General features: G+C 43.3%; 1 protein-coding gene across 6 annotated transcripts in view; it reads left to right on the top strand.

Moving 5' to 3' along the window:
- Positions 1–21,533, top strand: part of TEAD1 (TEA domain transcription factor 1) — a 163,968-nt gene that overhangs the window by 93,567 nt on the left and 48,868 nt on the right. The gene's annotated exons all lie outside the window — the stretch shown is intronic.

Genomic DNA, 21,533 nt, shown 5'->3' with positions numbered 1-21,533 from the left:
TCCCAGAACCGACCCTTGAGGGACTCCGCTAGACACAGGCCTCCAACTGGACTCAGTCCCATTGACCACCACTCTCTGGCTTCTTTCCTTCAGCCAGTTCACAATCCACCTCACTACCCGATCATCCAGACCACCGTTCCTCAGTTTAGCTGCAAGGGTGCTGTGGGAGACCGTGTCAAACGCTTTACTGAAATCGAGATAGACCACATCCACAGCTTTACCATCATCTATCCACCGGGTTATGTCCTCATAAAAGGCTATCAAGTTGGTTGAGTATGACTTCCCCTTGGTGAAGCCATGCTGAGTGCCCCTAATGATCCCCCTATCCTTGATGTGCCTAGAGACAGCACCAAGAACAAGTTGTTCCATCACCTTGCCGGGGATGGAGGTGAGGCTGACCGGTCTATAGTTCCCCGGGTCCTCCTTCTTGCCCTTTTTGAAGACTGGAGTGACATTCGCTTTCCTCCAGTCCTCAGGCACCTCTCCCGTTGCCCACGACTTAGCAAAGATGATGGAGAGTGGCCTAGCAATGACTTCCGCCAGCTCCCTCAGCACCTGCGGGTGCATCCCATCAGGGCCCATGGATTTATGGACATCCAGGTTGCTTAATTGGTCCCTGACCCAGCCCTCATCAACCAAGACAGATTCCTCCTCTAACCTGACTTCTTCTGGGGCCTCAGGGGTCCGGGGCTCCTCAGGATAGCCTCCAGCAGTATAGACAGAGGCAAAGAAGGCATTCGGTAACTCCACCTTCTTTTTATCCTAAGTCTGCAGGGCCCCCACCTCATTCATCAGTGGGCCTACATTGCCTCTAGTGTTGGCTTTACCTGCAATGTATTTGAAGAAGCCCTTTCTGTTGTCCTTGACCTCTCTTGCAAGGTTTAATTCCAAGGAGGCCTTAGCTTTCCTAGTTGTCTCCCTACATCCTCTGACAACAGACTTATATTCCTCCCAAGTGGCCAGCCCTTCCTTCCATGATCTGTACACCCTCTTCTTCCACTTGAGTTTGCCCAGCAGTTCCCTGTTTAACCATGCAGGTCTCCTGGTACCCTTCCTTGACTTCCTACCTGTTGGGATGCTCTGATCTTGAGCTCGGAAGAAGCAGTCCTTGAATGCTAACCAACTATCCTGGGCCCCCTTACCTTCTAGTACCCTGTCCCATGGGATTTCCCCTAGCAATTGCTTGAAAAGGCCAAAGTTGGCCCTCCTGAAGTCCAGGGTTGTGATTCTGCTAGCTATTCTGTTCCTGCCACATGAGATCCTGAACTCTACCATCTCATGGTCGCTACAACCAAGGCTGCCCTCAACCTTCACCTCTTCAACCAGACCCTCCTTGTTAGTGAGGATAAGATCCAGCAGCGCTCCTCTCCTAGTTGGCTCATCCACCATTTGCATCAGAAAGTTATCATCAATGCACTGGAGGAACCTCCTGGACTGAGGATGGCTGGCTGAGTAGGCCTCCCAGCAAATATCAGGGTAGTTGAAATCCCCCACGACAACCAGGCCCTGTAATTGCGAGACTGCTCTCAGCTGCCTGTAGAAGGCCTCATCACCTTCTTCATCCTGATCCGGTGGCCTGTAATAGAATCATAGAGTATTTCAAATTGGAAGGGACCCATAAAGGTCATCAAGTCCAACTCCCTGCTCCTTGCAGGACTACCTAAAACTAAACCATATGAGTTGAAGTGAATAACAATACTGGTACTGTGGAGTCTTTGAGTTTGGGCCGGTTCAGGGATATTTGTGTTGCAGGCCTATCACGTGGTTTATGGTGTGCCTATCACCTGGGGCTCTGTTGCAGGTGTAGATTTTTAGGTCATACAGGAAGTAAATATTAAATATAAATCCATTGGAAAAAAAAATAGTTGGTGGAAGGTTCCTCCTCTTGGTATATTTTCTAGTGCGTTGCCCAATGTATTTTTTAGTACCCCAATGTAGTTTTTAGTACCTCAACATGGGACATTTTTGGAGCTTGTTTTAAATCTGGAAGTTATTTTCTTGCTTAATATTTAAACTTTGCTTTGTTAAGATCATCTCTCTGTATATTCTCACATATCCTGTCCAAAAAAATCTCTTTTAGCTTCTCTTCTGTCTTTATGCAACTCGGCTGTCTTCCTTCATGCTGCATACTGCAGCACTCTTGCCTGTGCCCCTGAACCAGCCTCTGGCCCCCTGTGCTGCTCTCCCCATCTCTGTTTATCAGCCCCTTTAGCTCCCACCCACAGTGAGTACATCCTGCTGCTCACTCCCCCTGTAAGTGCGATGTAGTGCCGGAGCTGGCCCGCAAACCTCTCCACATACAGTACCCACAGTCTTCTAGATTACAACCTTCTGAAGCACGGGAGAAGCACTTTCACAGTGATTTGTAGGAAATGAGTATGTCAATAACAGGTAGGTTGAGCTGCTTTGGGAATAGTCTCTACCCGTAATACAGAGATTGCTGTATTAATAGAGAATGCCAGCCATCATCAGCTTTGATCACTTTATTCACTTGTTACACCCCTTTTCAGTACCCTGTCCCTTTTGCTTAAATCTTTCTAAATTGCAAAGTTGTTACAACATAGATCATACATTCCTTCAGCATCTAGCTCTTAGAGGGTACTGCCAAGAACAAACAATAAAACCAGTCGTTGCCCTGCTTTAATTTTTATGGATTGTTGAATGTCCTGAGCTCCCACTGATTTCAGTCTGCTAGTGGGAATTGAGGGCATTCACAGATTGCTGGGAGACTCAGTTTTTACACCATGTACATGCTGATTGCAATGTCTCCACTTTGTTGTAACTTCTTCACAAATCAATCTTTCCAATCTACTAGTAATTTACTGCTCTTCTAGATGCCTTCAGCATGCTGGTATTTTTTTTTGGAACTGAACCCTGCATTTGTGTTGCAGGTTGAGTGGGTAGATAAAGGAAAAATAGGAAAATCTTGCCCAAAGAAAGTCTTCTGGAAAAGTGTCCATTGCTTGTGAAATGGGTCCATTTCTTGTGAAATGGGACCATTTCTCTGTTCTTACAGCCTGAACTACATTCAGATGAGACTGTTCCTAGATGAAGTGGCGTAGTTTCTTTGTTCCTGAAAAAAGTGTTGGGTGTTCATACGTGACGCTTGTTCCTACATGGCTCACTAGGTATTTCTGCCTTATTGGATGTAAGCATATACCATCCTTTGGTTTAGTGTCATCTTCTTGGGAATACATGAGGCGTTATATTTCCATAGATCACTTTAAGATTATGATCCTTCAAAATACCGATTTTGTGCAAAAGGGTATTATTTCTTGATAAAGAACCCTGCCCACTGGTTAGGTCAAATTTAATGTAATCTGTTATTGGATGTATTGGATTTTATGTTGTAGAAAGCAATGCTGAAGTTTCAGGCCAAGGATTTTTGCTGAGGCCAGTACTGAATGCTAGATAGTTTTACTTTCCACATTTTAGGAAAAAGAAAAGACATCTATATGAAAGAAAATAGGATTTTATGAACTGTATTTTATTTTATGACAGCAATTAAAAAGCCCCTGTACTTAAAATCAAGCTCTTCATTATATACACACCTTAAGATGCCACTGACAACAACTCCAATGGAACCTTTCAAATTCCAAGGAACAAGATTGACTTTAAGGGGGCTTAAGCACAGGGGTTAAGTATGCCTAATTTATATAATTTGCACTGGTTTTAAGCTTCTCAAATTAGAATAAATTATAATTGTTAATATAACTTAGTGCAATTTACTCATTCCTGAAGCCAGATAAACATTTATTTAAAGTTATGAGGTCAACAGTTTTACTGTCTCAATCTCTTCACCCATAAATATTTTGGCATTGTAAAATATTAATAATTTCTACTTAATCCTAAACTATTTTAACCCCAAGTTTAGTAAGAGGTGTGTACTGAGTACGTGAACCATCAGTTGTATAAAAGACCAGATGTAGGAACTGGGATTGAATTTGTTATTTTTATCCATTAATGTCTCCAACATAAAGAGGTTTATCCCAGGTTTCTGTTATCTTCTCTGCTCAACCACAGCCATGAAACTACAAGTTTAGAAGAGAAAATCTTTTTGAAGAAGAAAACAACTTGATCCACTTCAGTCTCTGTTGTTCTTTTCCTGTGATCTTTACTGCTTACTAGAAGGATAGAGGATCTAGATGGATGAGATGAGTTTTCTTCACCCACAGTTTGCAGTCATGTTCAAATGTCATAAGCAGCTGAGCTTTAAATTCAAATTTGAATACAACAGTGAAACCAGACTCTCTCTCTTGAAATTTTCTTTTGTCCACAGCTCCAAAGCAGTCCACAAATGTCTGCCTGTCAGTTCTCCCCAGTCACTTCTGCAAATCCTTTGCTCACTGTTAACCGAACCAGAGAGAGAAGTGATGCTCTTTAGGAAAAGTGAAACAGAAAAGTGGGTAGATGGGAGAGAGACCCTATGAGCATCTTGCTGGGGAGAGGCTGAGCGTAGCTCTCAGGAGGTGAGGCACCGGAATCCATGCAAAAGCTCATTATCGGGACCCAGAGCCATAGGAAACCAGGCCTTCTTGGTTCTGCTGCTCACAGAAATATTTGTTCAAACCTACTGTTGGCAGCAATGCAAGGACAACTCTTAATTTCAGAGATAATGCTGGCAGGATGGACTGTGAGCAGAGGATAAAAGCTGGCAGCTCTTCAGCAAAGGCAGAGACTAAGAAAAGGCATTTTCAAGTGAGAGACCTTGATCCTGCCACAGCATGGTCCCATGCTTCCCCTGTGCAGCGTGTGTACGTACACCACCAAGCGCCTGCCTGGCAGGCGTAGATGAATTTGCCTGCATTCTCTCTTGTGCAAATACCTGGATATTTACACCTCTCTCTTGACACGCAGGCAGGAGCCTTTGGGGGTCTTGCTTGGGAAGGTACAGAAAGAAGATGGACAGAGATCTGATTTCTGTGGAGATTCACTTTCTCAGACACACAAGTTAAAGTATTTCCAGTGCTCAGAGAATCAGCAAATAATTCAGGCATAAAAGTTTGTGAACTAGTTTTTAGAGCTGCTGAGGCTGTTTAGCTCATATTCACCCTTGAAAGACCTTACTTGTGCACATAGAAATGTCTGACATCTTCACTTTTTTTTTTACTTGGAGAATAAAAAAGAGCCCTTTGTCCAGGTAAGAATGGGAAAAGATGCAAACAAAAGCCTGCCGTAATGGCAGATGTTACAATAGAAAATAAATACTAGGATGGAAAGATCTGAGTTACTGAATTTTAAAAACTTTTATAAATTGGCTTACATTTTAATTGAAGTCTTTAATTAATCTCATGGAAATGAAAAGATGAAGGAGAAGCCAGAGTGATCGTTTTGAAAGCACTGTAATGACACTTTTGTTTTCAATGTATTAACTTGGGTTTTTAACAAGACTGGAGTGTCAAGCACTGACAGGTGCGGTAGGCACTCTGGATGAGTTTCTTTAGCTAGAAGTGAGTGCCGTGAAAACTCAGGCTGTTCTGCTTCAATTGTGATACTGCAGCAAGGCAATGATTTGCCCTGTACAGATTTGAAAAGGTGTTTGTCCATATTGACTTGTCTTAAGTTTATGCAAATAATTGCCTTGGCTGTTTTCTGTTCCATTAATCGTGCACACTCTGCACCTTGAGTCTTCAGCTATATGCAGTGGTTGCTGTAGCAGAGATTCAGTTCTCCTCTTCCAAAGTATTAATGTGGAACACGACAGTGAGGGACCATTTTTGTTACTCAGCTCTATGTTTCTTTCAGAAAATGCTATAGCACAACTACAAGCCAAGTGTCTGATGTGATTAAGAAAATAGTTTCAGTGATTTACTTTAATGCTTCTAAGAGTGTCCTTTTGATATCTGAGGCTTATGTTGTATATACCCTCTCTGGGATGACCATAAGAAAGATTTGAAGACATGGAAACTGTTTCTTGAGATAATGGACAAAAGCTTATGTGATAAAACTGGCATACAGTTGTTTCGGTTGCCATTGGCACAGTGTTGTCCTCAAGCCTTCATTCTGCTAAGTGTACCTCAGAAATGGGTACAGCTTTGTGCCCCTGGCCCTACAGAAGTGGGGAAGTTCTCCAGCTGGAGTGAGGGATGCTGGCATGTCCCTGTTTCCTTAATACACTTTCTGTTTCATTCTGGGTTTTGATCTTGTTGCTGGTGTGCTTCCAGATGTGAGGCAGAAGGGACACCTCTGCTTTGGACTCAACATCTCCCGTCAAGTTTTCATCTTCAGCAAAAGATGCAGGCTAACATCATTTAACAAAACACCTGCTTTGAGACTGTGGCTCTCACTGTAAATAAAAAATCAGCAGGGAGGATACAGCATCAGCCTTCTGACAGCTCCAGCTCTTGTCTTCTTTTCAGCATCATTGTGCTAGACCTTTGCATAAATTCTATGTTTTCTTTTTTTAAAACAAATCCAGTAGGGAACAAAAATTCACTCCCTTGCATAAGATTTTCTAGCTTTAATTCTCCTGCCATTCTCCTGGTAAGAGTTAGAAAGGTCACTAAGTGCAAGGCATCCTTTAGCACCCATTCCCACTTGAAAGCCTCAGGCCTGGGTGTATAGCAATCCCAGACAGCCATAAGAGTTTGTTCTGCTTCACGCTTGCTGAAGCTGTCCTGGAGGTGGTCTTTGCCTTTGAATGTCCTTTTGGCATGGGGTTGCCATCTCTGCCATGCTGCTAGATGTGAGGGTGGTCTCCTGCACAGGAAGCTCTCCCTGGTGTCCATACAGCGCGACAGGTCCCTCAGCTGTCTGCTGGTGCGGCAAGTTGTGTTTACAGGTACAGGAGAAACTTGAACGTGTTTTTCCTTTTATCTTCTGTGTTCCTTTTATCTTCTGTGTTCCCTTTAAATCTCTGTTTTCACATTCAGAGCTGTTCTGGGAAATGCCATGGCAGCAATTCTTCCACTCCTTTGACTGACTTTCTATGAGTGAAATGTTACTGTTTGGCAGAGCGAGGTTTTCTCACTGACAGGGTGCAGTGTGCAGTAGGGATGGAGCCCAAAGTGTTACTGTCGACATCAGTATGATCAGTTGTAGGCCCCTGGGGAGTGCTGCACTACAGTCTCCCATCTGGCTTAAAAAGAAAGGAAAGGAAAAGAAAAAACCCCCAAATCTCTGAAGTCCAGGCAAGGGGGCCACACGTGTTTTAATGACAGATACTTTTTAAAGCTTGTTTGCATTTGGGTGATAATGGACTTTAGTATAGTAGGGGAAATGAGAAACTTCACACATGGCATCTGGAAATCCTTGTGGCTCACTGCCCTCCTTGACGGCAATAATGTGGCTATAAATTTCCCGCAACAGAAAACATGTAACTGCATCAGCCATACCAGAAAAAAAACTTTCATTTTCTTTTAAATGCATGTGTTGTTTTAAATCTTAGCTTTTTAATAGCTTCATATAAACATTTGTGAGCCTCTGAGGTAAGTAAGTATATTTTTACTTCTTGTTCTTATGTCATAGAATCATTTAGGTTGGAAAAGATCCTTAAGATCATCAAGTCCAACCGTTAACCTAACACCACCAAGTCCACCAGTCCTTATGGAAAATCAGCCTCTGGCTCAATTTAGTGTCTGGAGGGGTGAGTACTGATATATTCATGTGCTTCTCACAAATGATGAAAGGGATGGCACTCTTGCAAGCACTCTTGATAAGTCTCTGCAGCACTAATTTAATCTCTTCATGCATATGTTCTAGCTATGCTTGGTGTCAGGTGGAATTTCTTTGGCCGACTCAATGACCATTTCTTTATGTCTTTTAATAGCAAAACCTAGTGTGTGCTAAAATGTTGATACTGGTGCAATTGCCAGGTTCAGGATGAATTTGCCAGTTGCCTCAGTGAAAATGCCTTCATGACCAAGACATATACTAGAAAAAAGAGAAAAATGTAGTAGAGTGCTTGGAGATTTGTAAAAGTAAGAAATTTGGTGCCAGGTGGACTTGGCAGAAGTTTATGGACAGTACAGTACTCTGTACACTGCCTGTGTTTTAGCAGAGCACCGGATGACTATTTCTGTGCTTGCATAGGCAGAAACTTGTGAGTCGGGAAGGGGGAAGCTGATCACATTGCCACTGGTGTGAAATACCCTTTTGCCAAGGGACTCATCTGAATATGTATCAGTGTCAGAAGGCTGAAACCAACTGTTATAGTATTTAACACTTTTAAAATCCTTTTTCATTTGCTGGCCCCAGCTGCACACCGGTGAAGCTCAGGACCACTCCCTCACTCAATACTGCAGTTCTCAATGTGTCGAGATGCATCCATCCAGCCACTGGCCAAGTTAGAAGTAAGATGCAGGAGTCTTGTTCAGAGCTTGGCCCATTAGGAAGTAGCGCCTGCAAAATAACCTTCGTGGTGTGTGACAGCCTGTGCGTTCGTTACGGTAGCATCTGTACGGTATGGGCTGGGCAGAAGGGCAGTGATCTTTAAAGCTGAACCAGTATGGGATGGAGGGTTATCCTGGAAACAACTGAGGAAGGGGAAGGATTGGTATTACTTGCCCTTACTGTTTAAGGAGGGGAGAGAGAGGGAGAGAGAACGTGTGAGCGCAAGAGCATGCACGCATTGAAAGAGGGGAGAGAAAAGTGCATAAAGAGCCATCATTAAAAAGAAAAATGAAATCATTTTATGCACCGGAGACTACAGATTACCATATGGGCAGGTTAGACTAAACAGATGATAAAGTCACATGAGCAAACTGAGAGCTTGGTAGGGGTAGAAATCTCTAAGTGATATTAATAAATGTTGAATGCAATTCCAGATCTGTGTGTATTTAAACTTCTTTGCTGCGTGAGGCTGCCATGCTTACAGCTCCTGCCAGTGTACCCGTCTTGGGTCTAGTGACATTATCTGTGGGGACTGCACTGGGACATGTCCCCCCTGTCCTTGTCCTAATGCCAGCCCTGGGCCTGCAGCCCCCAGGGAGTCGTGTTGGAGCTGAGAAGCAAAGTCCTTCTGCTCCTCGTGAAATGTCCGTTGTTGCTGTCAGGACTAGAAGCCACTGACGGCTGAGGCTGTTCGGTATGATAACCATGCTGGCATGGACACGGGTGGAGGGGAGGCATATCAGGTAGGAAGTGGGATTGATCTTTCATGCACCTTTTTCACCATGATTTTTCGAAAACTAACCTTTATAACAGGCAAAAACTGTGAAGAGAGTATAGGGACTCAACAAGGAAACACGGCAGAGCTGCGGCTGGAAGCCCAGTCTCCTCTCCCAAGTCCCACGCCAATGGTACTCAGCCACAGAATAACCTGACTGTAAAGTTTCTCTCCTACTGCATGAGGCCTAAAAAAAGTGGGATTAAGAATTATGCATGAAACTGTATCTGCACTCCATTACTCATTTATCCAAAACAAACAAACAAAAGGTTTCCAAATGTACGCTTTTTGGATAAATGTTATGTAAAGTAATGGCATGAGCTGGGAAGCAAAAGAAAGTAGTGATTTACTATAGAAACAAATAAGTGGTAAAAATACTATAAATAACTGTAATTTTCTTTTGGTTCTCTGGCATGTCCTACCCCTTAAAATTATTTTTGAAAGATCCCTCCCATCATCCAAAGCAACCACTTTGAGTAAAATAATTTCTAATGAAAATTACAAACGTTAGGACTCTAATGCATTTGGTGGATACACAAAGCAAAATTTTCTTATGATTCTCCAAGATAATCCTGCAGATTTTGAAAGGTACAAAGGGGTGTTTTCGATGATAATGAAATCAGCAACACGTATTTACACTGCTTGGGACGTACTGTGGACTGCTGGAGGCCGCGGAGCCTGGGGCAGAGGGGCAGGAGGAGTCAGGCAGGCATTTTACACTCTGATGAATGAGTTAGGTTATGAGGAACACTTCCAAATTTAAACAAAATACATTATGGTGCGGTATTATTTGATTACTCAGCTCTTCATTGCTGTTTCTTGTAGCTGAGCTTCAAAATAAGCAGCGGTATCTTCCGTTCTTTAACAGCCTGTTGGGTTCTCATACCTGAGTTCGGGATGATATTCAGGTTTCTTTTTCTCCCCTTGGACTGGTGTCCTGGGCATCCTTCAGAAGTGCAGGGATATTGTTCTCCTCCACTTTAGCTTGAACATCAGTGACCCAGATGGGATCAGCAGGGAGGCAGGAATGGGCAACTGATTTGGACAGGTTCGTATCACATCTGGAAGCGTGGACAGGTCTTTCTTTAGGCTAAAAAAAGCGTTAAAGGAGTCCCAATTTTAAGCATGTTTTGAGACTGGGTTTGCAAGAAATGACTTACCCTGTAGCTCAAGTATGTTGTGGGTCTCTCTTGTGGGTTCGTAACTGGAGCAAAATGTTTATTGTGCTGTAGCTAGAACGACATTGTTAGCTATAAAATCTCCACAAAATGTTACTTTGTGCTTGTGAAATAACTTGGAAACCAAGGTTAGTGTTGGATGTATCCCAAGCTCTTTCATATGCCGGTCAAATGTTTCTCCACTTGGCCCATCTGCTGTCAGAAGCTGTCATCTAACACAAACTGAGTCCAAATACCCTGGACACAATGAAAATTTAAATACCTCTTTGCACCTGCTGTGAAAATAAAGCATCTTAACTGCATGGGGGACAGACACCAAATAATTCATAAGCTAAATAAACAGTTTTTGCAAAGAGCTGTGCGAAATGCCAGCGCAGGGTCTGTGGAGCTGAAAACGAAGGCAGCTCATGGGGTCCTCCCTCGCCTGCAGATGAACGCCCCCTTCCCGGGAGCTGTATGGTGGGACCCCATCCCTGGCTGAGAGCTCTGGCATTGACCTGTTGTAGACAGCCTCTGGATCTGGCCGGAACCCCCATCACTGAGCAAGAGAAGTGACCTGCTCTCTTAAAATCTCATTATAGTAAATGCTGAGTTAGGAAATCATGTCACAGCTTTTCCCGTTTCTAATGTTATCAGTGGAAGAAATTTACCTCCTTAATGCCTCAGCTTTGCTTTCTATTAATGCTGCTATAGGGCATAGTGGAATATATCACCACTCTGACTTCAGTCCACCGTTAAAATGGGCGAGGAGTTCAAAAACGTATTTGGCAGTACACGGACATGTTTTTTAAAATGTGCTGGATTTTCTGGAGTCTGCTTGCTGCCTGCAAATTGGATGTGTGAGCCTTGCAAAGAGGGGGACCTCCATCACTTTTACAACTCTTGTTTGACAGACAAATCTTGGTTGCTGTCTGCAGGAGTGATGGTCCATGGATGTTTCTGGAGTTTCTACATCTGCTTGCCTACTTGTGTGCACTGACTTGTTCATACAGATTTATTTTAAATTTATATAGTATAAACAATATAAAGCTGTTCTGTAAGGCAAGTCTTTCATTATGTTACTTTGTGCAGCCGTTTCTGAGTCTTCAGTACCATCACTGTGTGCGATATGAATCTAGTCAAAAGAAATATGCAGTAGTTCAAGCATCTGCCTCTTGCAGTTCTTGAGTCACAGGCTTGTAGTCAGAACCTCAGTGAAGCATCAATACACAATTTAAAGTAATTTTTTGGTCTTTTTGATCATTTCTCTTTGAACTCAAAACACTTTTTTGGGTATATGCAGCTTAGAAACATGTAAGCATGAAGATATACATACAGTTTAAAGCAGTCAGAACATTGTAGTTGTGTAATGTTTTAATATTGAACATGGGGGAAAAAGATACTGTTGTAGTGATAGTTAAAGTGGATTTCTTAAAGAATGAACAATAGAAAGCAAACTGACATCCAAGATTTCTCCTCTGCAAATAAGCGTTACTTAAACAATCGTAATTCCTTTAAAAATGAACTTCATTTTGCCTAAGAGAACAAACAGAACTGAAGCCACCTACTGAGAAATTCTATTTTGCTAATTTTTATCTATTCTAATGCAAATAGTGGTTTTAATCCCCTTAACTCATCCATCATGCATGACAGGTCAGCCAGCCCATTGTCTGTGTATTTGAAGGATTCCTGTCCAAATCAGAGTTTCTGACAGTAGCGTTGGGCAAGAGCCTTCTCCTTTCTAAACGGTTCATGTTGCTGAAAAATTGCAACTGCCTTGGAAAACAACACAGCAATTACATATGCACATGCAAGTCGCATGGGGTCTTCGCAGATAGGTTACTAAGAGTTCCTATCATAGCAGGGATGAAAAAAAAAAAGAATGTCAGATTAAGGACATCTAGGGTTTTGTATAATCTACTAAACATCTGTAGCTGATCCAGAGAGATGGCAAAGGTCAAGTTTGGGGATTTCTTTGTATATTCTGAAGCCTAAAAATTGTTGTTTTTTTTGAAATGCATTTTTAGTTGCAGTAAAATACAGTTTATAGTAAGTAGAAAATAATATAATTACAAGGGAGCAAAAAATTTCCATGTATTTTTGTAGCATTTAAATTTTAATTAAATGGGGCTTAGAATAAATTGTAAAACCTTCTTTTGTTGAGACAACTGACACTGACAAAATATTAATTAATGAATATTCAGAGAGATCTCTGGATCACTCCTCTCTCTTTGAAATATGTTCTCTCTGTGTTTTTAAAAACTCAGAAGAAGAAAATTAATAAACATTGCTTATGTGGAATATTTCCCAGTATGAAGACCTGCCAAACAGAATCCAATGCATTGCATTACTGTCAATGAAGACTTTTGAACCAGATGTGTCTATGGGTCTTTTTTGTTGTTTTCTTTAAAACTGAAGCTGGGATAAAATCCAAAAGGTTAAGACTTGACATGAGGAGAGTATCTTTCCGTGCTACTATTAGGTCATTTCCCTTTTGCTGTATAAATTAAATTGTGGTATTGCTTCAATCTGGTATCATTTTATTATTGTTGTTTTTAATACAATACACAAAAAGTTCTTTTCTTTGGAAGTATCATTATGATATAGCTTCAATGAGTCATTGTAATTGTTCGCTTATTAGCATCCAAAGGGATTATTTCAGTTATTTTGTTTCTTGGATCTTTTCTTTTCCCTGTCCTCTTGGGCAACCCAGTTACAGTACACTTTGCAAGTAGTTAATTTGTGTATAATAGTACTTAAGTGGCTTATTGTAATCTTGTGTGTGTGTGTCTGCATACACACACGCACCACTCGGGCAGCCCTCGTAACCCATTTTAGGAACCCCGCGGTCTTTGTCTCCTCCCAGTCACGTCCTGGGATGGCCACTTTTGTGCATGGTCCCTATCTAAATGCACAGCCAGAGCCTTGGCTCTTGAAGGACTCAGTGCAGATACAAGCAACAAGCTCCAGCAGGTCTAAGATGCTCAGTTATTTTTTTTTGCCCCCACTCCATTCCCTGGGGGACTGTGGGGACCTGCCTGCATCCTTGGCTGTGGGTGAGCTGGGTGGCCCTGGCCCTCCAGCGAGTGCCCGTGCAGAGAGATGGAAAGCCTGTGCTTGATGCAGGTTTGAGGCTGATTATTTTTGCTACAAAGCAAGTGAAAAGCAGCTCCCATTCTCTTCCACAGGCTGGAGGAGTTATCTCCTGCCTTATATTCCCATTATTAAAGGCTGCCTAAACTGAGCGGTCCCACAGATTTGCAGACTTGGGCTAGGGAATAGTAAATTCCCTTGATAGAGTCTCCCCTCTTTAAAGCATTACATATACTGCTGCTTAGAGAGGAAAAAAAGAAAAAGAAAAAAAGAAGTGGAGGGGGATCAAGGGAGTGTTTGCATTGGCTCACTTGGCAATTAAAAATATATAAGTGAAAGAATTGCCATGAACTTGCCCAAAGGGCTATAATAAATAACATCCTGCATAACTAGTACATAAAGTGTGCTCTATGGTTTTGAATGAAATGACTGTGTTTGTTTTTAGGGTTGTTGGTTGGGTTTTTTTCAGAATCGTAACAGTTGGAATACAAATAGGCTTATGTTTCTGTAATTGTGGTAAACATATTTTAAAAATCACTGTTTGATCAACTGTAAATATTACCAGTTCGGAGGTTAAATGCTGTTGTTGAAGCCATTCAGGGAAATCCAGCAGAAGTGTAAATATAGCAGAAAAAGCTAAACAATATGGCAAAGGAATATTTGCTGACTTAAGAGTGCAGGATCAACACCAATATTTTTCCAGTGATGCTAAACCTCTTGTAACTGCTAAATTGGATTTGTAGTTGAATGAAGTATCAGCTGCTGTTGGACAAGCCCATAAAGGCCGGACGGCTGGCCTTTTGTAGGCAGGGCTTAAAGGACGATTGATATGTTTTAGCACTTCTGGGATTATTGTGATTAGGAGGAAGCCATTCTGAATGATAGAGAAAAGGGTGTAAAAAACACAGTCCACAGCTGGTAAGCAGCATGTGTTTGCTATAAGGAGAGGTCATGACTAGTTGATCCTGCTGGTTCTGGCATTGATTGACAGTCAAGAAAACTTGATATTATGAAGCAGACTCTTCCCCCCCCCCTTTTTTTTTCCTTGAAGAAATGATGCTTCTGTTGTGTAAAGCCAAGGTATTTTCAAAATCTGGAACGCTCACCAGTTGCAAGCTAAATGATCAGAGACACAGCTGCAAATTGGGAGTTGTTAAAATATCATCTAGAAATTAGTATTCAACCCATATCTGTGAGAACAGTGAATAAGAGTTACAGAATTAGCTCTGGTGTTTCTGTGTTTGCCTTTTTCATATGTGTTAGTCTTAACTAAAACCCTCTTTGCCGTATAGTAGAAAATTTATGCTAAGTATGTGGAAATTTCAAGTTTGCTGAACTTGTTTACTGTTATACCTCTGGTATATCTAAGATATTTAGCAAGGAATAATATGTGTAAAAAATATTTTACCATCTGGAAAACAGTTTTATCATTTTATTTCTATTAAACACCTGCCCCAGAAATCATGTAGGCTATTTCATCTTATCTCCGCTACCCACTTGGAAACATAGCGCGCCTCTTTTTTTTTTTTTTTTTTTTTTTTTTTTTTTTTTTTTTTTTTTTTTTTGTGAGCAGCCATCCGAAAGCTCGCAAATGCACATTTAAATAGTTGGATCTCTGACTCTTTAGTGGAGCTGTACCTCTTTCAAAATTTGAGTTTAGCATACCACACAGGAAAGAACACAAGCTTGCCAACTCCCGCTGAGCGTTTTTTCAAGCCTGTGAAAAGAATGAATTATTCAGCAGTAAGCATGCTTACAGCTGGCCATTTGGGAGCTTTGATGTGCGAATCAGGCGGTTGCATGAATGCCCTTATTGTCATGTTATGTGTACACAGTGTGTGAATTATTGAAAATAGTGAGGCCTGAGCCTCATCTGGTAGAGATTACAGTGCAGGCATGCTGGGTGAAGGTCTGTAATTGAAAATCCCCAGATGCTGTTTATTTGGCCTATGTCACGTGGCCTTCTGCAGAAAGCTTGTCTGAACAAAATGCTGCCCGCCTGGGAAGGGCCGCCCAGCCCCCTCAAAAGCCCTCGCAAAACCCAGTGTGCCGGCGACTTAAACACCTGCCCGTAATATTTTTAAAAGCTTAAATTAGATTTGCCTATAACGTTTAAATAGAGGATGCCTTACTTAGGGGTTTAAACTGCTTAGCCAGTTGTTGACTTGCAGAGCTCTTTTATCTACAAGAGGCTTTTTGTTAGCCAATTTAGCCTTAAAGCGTCTTCAGAAAGCGGCACCGGCAAATTTTAGGCGAGCTCTCCCAAAGCCGGATATTCTGCCAGCAAAATGCAGAAAAGCACCAGGGCCGAGCACCACGGCGGGGCAGCTCTTCCTCCATGGGCTGTGAGCCTGGCCACCTGAGGGCCCCAAGACCACCTTCTCATGGAGGAAAACATTCAAACCAGCCTGTCCCCACTGGCGATGTCCACACGCAGACCCCTGCGACATCGGGTGGGATCTGGATCCGGCCCACACTCAGCAGCAAGACAAAGGGCTCAGTGCCACTCGCAGGGGCTGTCCCAGGAGGACACCTCGCCTGAGGTGCCGTGAGCTCGTCAGCAAGCTCCTCATTAAGCAAAATTCACGCTAGCTCTCCAAATTTGGCCCCTGGACACGTGTGGCACTTTGCGATCACCAGGCTGTCATAGCAGCTTCGAGCAGAGACAACCAGAAATGGAGTTTACCAAAACCGGCTGAAAAGCTTTGCCATGGTGAAAATACAGCCATGAGCATGACTTGGGAGATGAAATGTTTGTGCAGGTCTCTCCCCAGGCTTTGCGCTAAGGATGTGAAATACCTATTTCAAGCCACAGTCTCGTAGAATTTGGGGAAATTCATAGTACGCCATTATCTGAAAAGAACAGGCTTTTCTATTTGTTCATTACTTGAATTATTGTGCCGAGTATGAAAACTTTTTTAAATTAGCTGTTCATTTTCAAATTGCTAACCGGCTTGATTTCCCACACTCACCTATTTTTATCACATTCGGATGGTGCCTATTACTGCAAGCTGTGAAGGCGGAGGTTTAATTTGTGTCATTAATGTTCTAAATAAAGACACCCGCCCACCACGTGGCCGGCAGCTCCGCAGGGACGTGATGCACCATCTCGCTGCCCTGTTGCTGGTGGGAACTGGGTTTGAGCAATGTCGCTTGTGGCCGGGACCTGGGGAAAGGGACCCGGCATGGTTGGGGGCATGTCCACAGCTCACATAGGTCCTGGTAGAGCTGCCTGTGGTGGCCTGGTAGCTCCTGTGCAGAGGTGGTGGTGCAGCTTTTGGCCCATGAAGGTGTTGCCGGTTATGCCCCCCTCACCCAGAGGGTGAATTTTAACCTTCGGGGGCCTTGCCCACGCTGGGTGAGTGGGGGCAAACCCACCCTCAGCACCAAGGACGGCATCTGGGAGCCTCGTGGAGACCTTTGTGGGGGCTGATGCTTGGCTCCTTTAGGCTGGTTTTGGAAATAACATTAGTGGGGGAGGCTTCCCTGCACAAGGGCCCTCTGTTAGAGCAACAACTGCCTCCCCTGGGGAGAGGCGGGTGGGAGCCTCCCCACTTTGCAGCTGCTTCCACTTGTTTTGAACAAAAAGAGCAGAAATGTCAGTCCTCCATGCCGCCTGTGAGGTGTCCGGGATCACTGCACACTCCCTTGTTTAGGGTGATGCTCCTCAGGGATGGGGCAGTAGTTTGGGAAGGCGGAGGGAGCCTGTGTCCCACTGGTTGGCAGGAGCAGGGCTGCCCTGGGGCCTGGCCATTCCCCCGGAGGGGCCATGGTGAGGCTTTGGCACCCCGCAAAGCCTCACAGGTTCTCTAGCATCTGCACTGTTTCCTAGCTGAACCTCCTTTTTACTTTCTGCCACAATTAAAAAAAGATGTTCTGTTGTGTAAAATGCCTCTTCCTCAGCATCAGTCCAGGGAGAATTACAGTTTGCAATTGCACTGACAGTACAGAAAAAGATAAAGCCTGAATTTAAAAGGAAAAAAAAGCCACAAGAAGCAGCCTATATGAAATATTTGTTGTGGCCCTCTCCTGATCTTTTCAAGATCCTTGGAAAAGATTCCTGTGCTGTGAAGCTGTTTTATCTGACCGGGCACCTCCCTACGCCTCTCTTTGATACCTGAACCAAAACATTCAAAGTAGGAGACTGTCATAGCAGATGACAAGAAGAAGGAGCTGAACATTTACAGTTCAGAAACCTGACCTCTTCTTTTCTGCCAGGCAATTTCCCAGATATATATATGACAGGGAGGGAGAGGGAGGGCGTGTATGGAAAGTATTTCCAAAGCTGAGCTCTTCTTAGAGAAAAACATCTATTTATTAATGAGCATTTTTCACCCTAAGGTTCCTAATGGGCAATTAAAGAAGTTCCTTGAGCCTCCTTTTGTTTCAGACTCTCCATATTCTCAAGAACAGGAAAGGGGGTTTTAAGACTATTAAGCCTTCCTTTCTGTAAAATCCTCTCTGGGCCTTAGTTGATCAGGAGATAAGATCTTTTCTGTTAGTATCTGTCAGAGTTGGTAAAGAAGAGGACCAGTGTTTGGTAGATAACTGTAGTAAGGGGAAAACCGGGGGAGGCGCGCTCACAGGTGCTGGGGAACGGTCCGGAGTAAGCTACGTGATCTCAATGTGAGTATGGAAGCTTCTCGTTTATTAACAAAGAAAGCAGTGGTTATATAGACTATGCATATGTTAATCGCGCGCCCCGATCGCACTTGTGATTGGTCCATAGGTTTACATATTCAGAGCCGTGACCACCCCCTCCCCTCCCGGATGTAGTTTTGCTTCCCGCGAAGCAGGCACCACGAGGTTCTTTGTTCTGCTCCGTGCAAGGGGAGTGCAAGGTCGCTAGCTCTGGGCTTAACCCTTGCTCAAAGCCTGGGTTGCTCAGACTGCTCAGTGACTGACACAGGATCGTGCCCCTTCTCACTCAACCAAACCTCTACAGATAACAAAGGCTGTAAACTTTTAATTGGGACATCTATCTTGCATATGTCAGGCAGTGCTTATGTTTGTGTTTATAGATTTTTGGTAGTCCAAAAAAAGAAGTTACGTCTTTTCAGATAATAGTGGCCGGGCAGAAGGTATTTAGTGAGCCTCATGAGGCTACAGTATCTCCTGCTCTGGCTAAAACTGATACATGTTTCTTTGCTGTGTTGAAAACATGGCTGTAAGGAAAATGTAAGGCTGTTGCCTCAGCCACTTTGCATGGTTCCTTGTAGAGTTCCTCCTCCCTGTAAGTTAAGTCAAATTATTCCACCTTGTTGACTCTCCTGAGCTAGGCTCCAGCTAGATTTCATCTTAAGGGGAAGAGATCACTTTGCAAAACCACAATCTTGTTAGTCATACCCCTGCCAAGCTAGATAGCGGCTAGAGAACCCCCCCTCCTTGATACAAGCCAAAGCACTTCATGGATGGACTGAGGCTCAACTGGAGACAGCACTTGACTGGTATTTTGAATAATACAGTCTAGACTTTCAGTGCTTGGTGTTTTTTATAAAGCTGCTTTTCCTGTCAAGTGGCTGCCTGGGAATCTGAGCTTTCCTTTAAAAATAGTTTTTTAGCTCTCTTGACTGGGAAGAAAAGTGTGAAACTGTGAGGTGGTTTTAACCCTTCCTCAGCTACTGCTGAAGGCTGAAGGCTGCATAGGACTGCCTTAATGGGCAAGGGGTGGTGTGACTATGTATCTGAAACATCTTCAGTACAGGCAGAGAGACAAGAGGTGGCAACGCATCCTTTACATCACCTTATAGAGTCATTGACCTTGCAGAGTCACCAACTGCTGACAAAAACAACCTGACAATGCTTTTTGCACCAAAAGACTTAATGTGCTTAATGTGTGCACATACTTAAAGATATGCAAAGAAGGTACTTTCTGGAGGGGGGACATTCCCCAATTAAATCAAAATGTGCATTTAGAAATATGAAAATGTTCATACCACCTATCATACCGGTGATTGCAGGAATATGGTGATCTCTGAATCTCACCGGCTCACAGAGGGCTGCTCTTGCAGGCTGCCACCCCTTTGGGCTCCCCGTTGGCAGGTGGTGAAATGCATCTTCCTGTTTTTCTTTGAATCTTTGTGCACCTCTTTACTGTCTGCTAGTGTAGTACTCATTAAAGGGACACTAGAGAGGCATGAAAACTATCAAGCAAGAAGGTTTTGGAAAACTCTTGTCCAAAGCACATTTAGTATGACGTGCCATTGTTGTATACCTTTTCCTCTCCCTTCTCGTTGCCGTGGCCTCAGGCTCTCGACCTCTCTCTTGATTCCTTTTCCCAAACTGTATGATATTTTTCCACTGTAGAACTTTTCCACCTAGTATTAATGAAGAGTAGAGCAGCTCCATTTCTGTCCATGCCCAGCACCTGCAAGTGAATTTGCGGTCCTGTCACTGTGAGGTAGCTGCTGTTACAGCATAAGGGCATAGGGGGACAGCCACCACTATGAAAACTTAATTCTCCATATTTGAAGTGCCCTGTTTGGATTATGAGAAAGAACATGAGAACAGAGAGATACAGAGATGGAGCGTTCCCTAGTTTCAGCCCATGAACACAAAGGCTCTTGTTCACTGCAAATGGCAAGTGCCTTGTGGGCATGACAGGCTGCAGAACTTCTGTCCAGGCAAAAGACAAGGTCTTTGCGTGAAATTAGGCAACTAGCTGCTCCTCTGTTTGCATACGGAAATCCCTCATTTGTGTGCAGAAATGTTGCTTGTTTGTGTAACTGTTTGCTCATGCAAAATTTACCTCTTGAAGTTTGTCCTGAAGAGACCTGCTGAAGTTACAAACCTCACATCACTGTTACAGTGGCGTGTTGCAGGAAACCTGGCACATAGTCCAGACCAAAACAAAAAGGGAGTCGGAGAAAACATAGCTCTGCTCTGAAGCATGTTGATATTTCATATTCTAGTACCCATTTAGCAAACAAGCCATGGAAGACACAGGAACCATGAGACATTTGATACAAAGGGTGTAAAATAAGGCTCAGAGGGGGAGACAGAAGAAAAAAGGAAAATGGAGGTCTAGTTTGACTAATTGTGTTCCATCTTCCAGTGAACAAAATGCCCTTCAGACATAGGCAGGCTACTTCAAAACTTCCCCATCTCTCCTGCACAACATCAAACTGAAAGAGTTTGAGTCTCCGGCTGATATAATTTCTGCACTCCCCAGCTCTGTACTCATCCACTTTAAAATAACTTGGTGGGTGACAGGTTATTTTCTTAACCTCCTCATTTTCAGCTGGCTGCTAAATCAGTTTTCTCATTTTTACACACAGGCTGCTTATCCCCAGTGCTGAATGCAAATAACTCCATAACTTAGGACTTGTTGAACAAGTATATTTAAGTTATTACAACTCATGGAGAAGTAACATAATATGCAGTGAAAATAAACAGGGCACCACATAAAACTGTGTTACCTTCCATGTCAGCAATATTTAGGAAGGAAATTATTTTGAAAGAAAATGTTAGTTTATATTAGATAGCATAATGTGTGACTGAAGAAGAGTCAAATAGCCATTTTAGAAACTTGGAAATACTATGCATTTCCAAGAGAAATAATGCTCTGAATAACAAACCACCATGTTGATTGGCCCCACTGCAGCAGGAACTTAGGCACCGCAGGGTGACCACTCTTGTGCGTAGAGTTAAGGGTGTGATTGATAACCTGCTGAACTGGGACAGTGATTTCTATCAGTGGAGGTGGCAGAGTGCTTCCTGGCAGGAAGGGTAGATTTTGCTGTCCTCCTCGCAGAATTAGAACTTGGAGAAAAGCTGATGTGAAACCATAGCATCTGGGTGATTGGAACTTCGGCTTGGGTGGCACACGACCTTCTCAAGAGCAGCTGCTTCTCCCAGCAGGGATCCAGGTGGGCCAGGGGGGCAAACGCCACCCGGCACAGTCAGAAACAAAACCAGAGGAGCTCAGACCTTGTGTCAGCCCCCAGCATGGGGGCTTCTCCAGCGAGAGATCGTCCTGGGCACCACCAGCTGGTCAAGGAGGTGCCTCTCTACCTGCAAACAGCTGTGGGACTTCAGCAGGAAAACACTGAACCCCTAGCCCTCTGCGTAATTCATGTGGCACATACAATGTCTGTTAAGGAGAGGGAAGAGAAATACTGAGGAACAATGAGAAGTACTGATAAATAGTTTGCAAAGGAAAAGTGGCGTAGGTGTAA

The sequence above is a fragment of the Nyctibius grandis genome, chromosome 4 (assembly GCF_013368605.1).
Source record: "Nyctibius grandis isolate bNycGra1 chromosome 4, bNycGra1.pri, whole genome shotgun sequence".
In the NCBI taxonomy this organism is placed as follows: Eukaryota; Metazoa; Chordata; class Aves; order Nyctibiiformes; family Nyctibiidae; genus Nyctibius; species Nyctibius grandis.
This window is presented reverse-complemented; position numbering and strand designations above follow the sequence as displayed.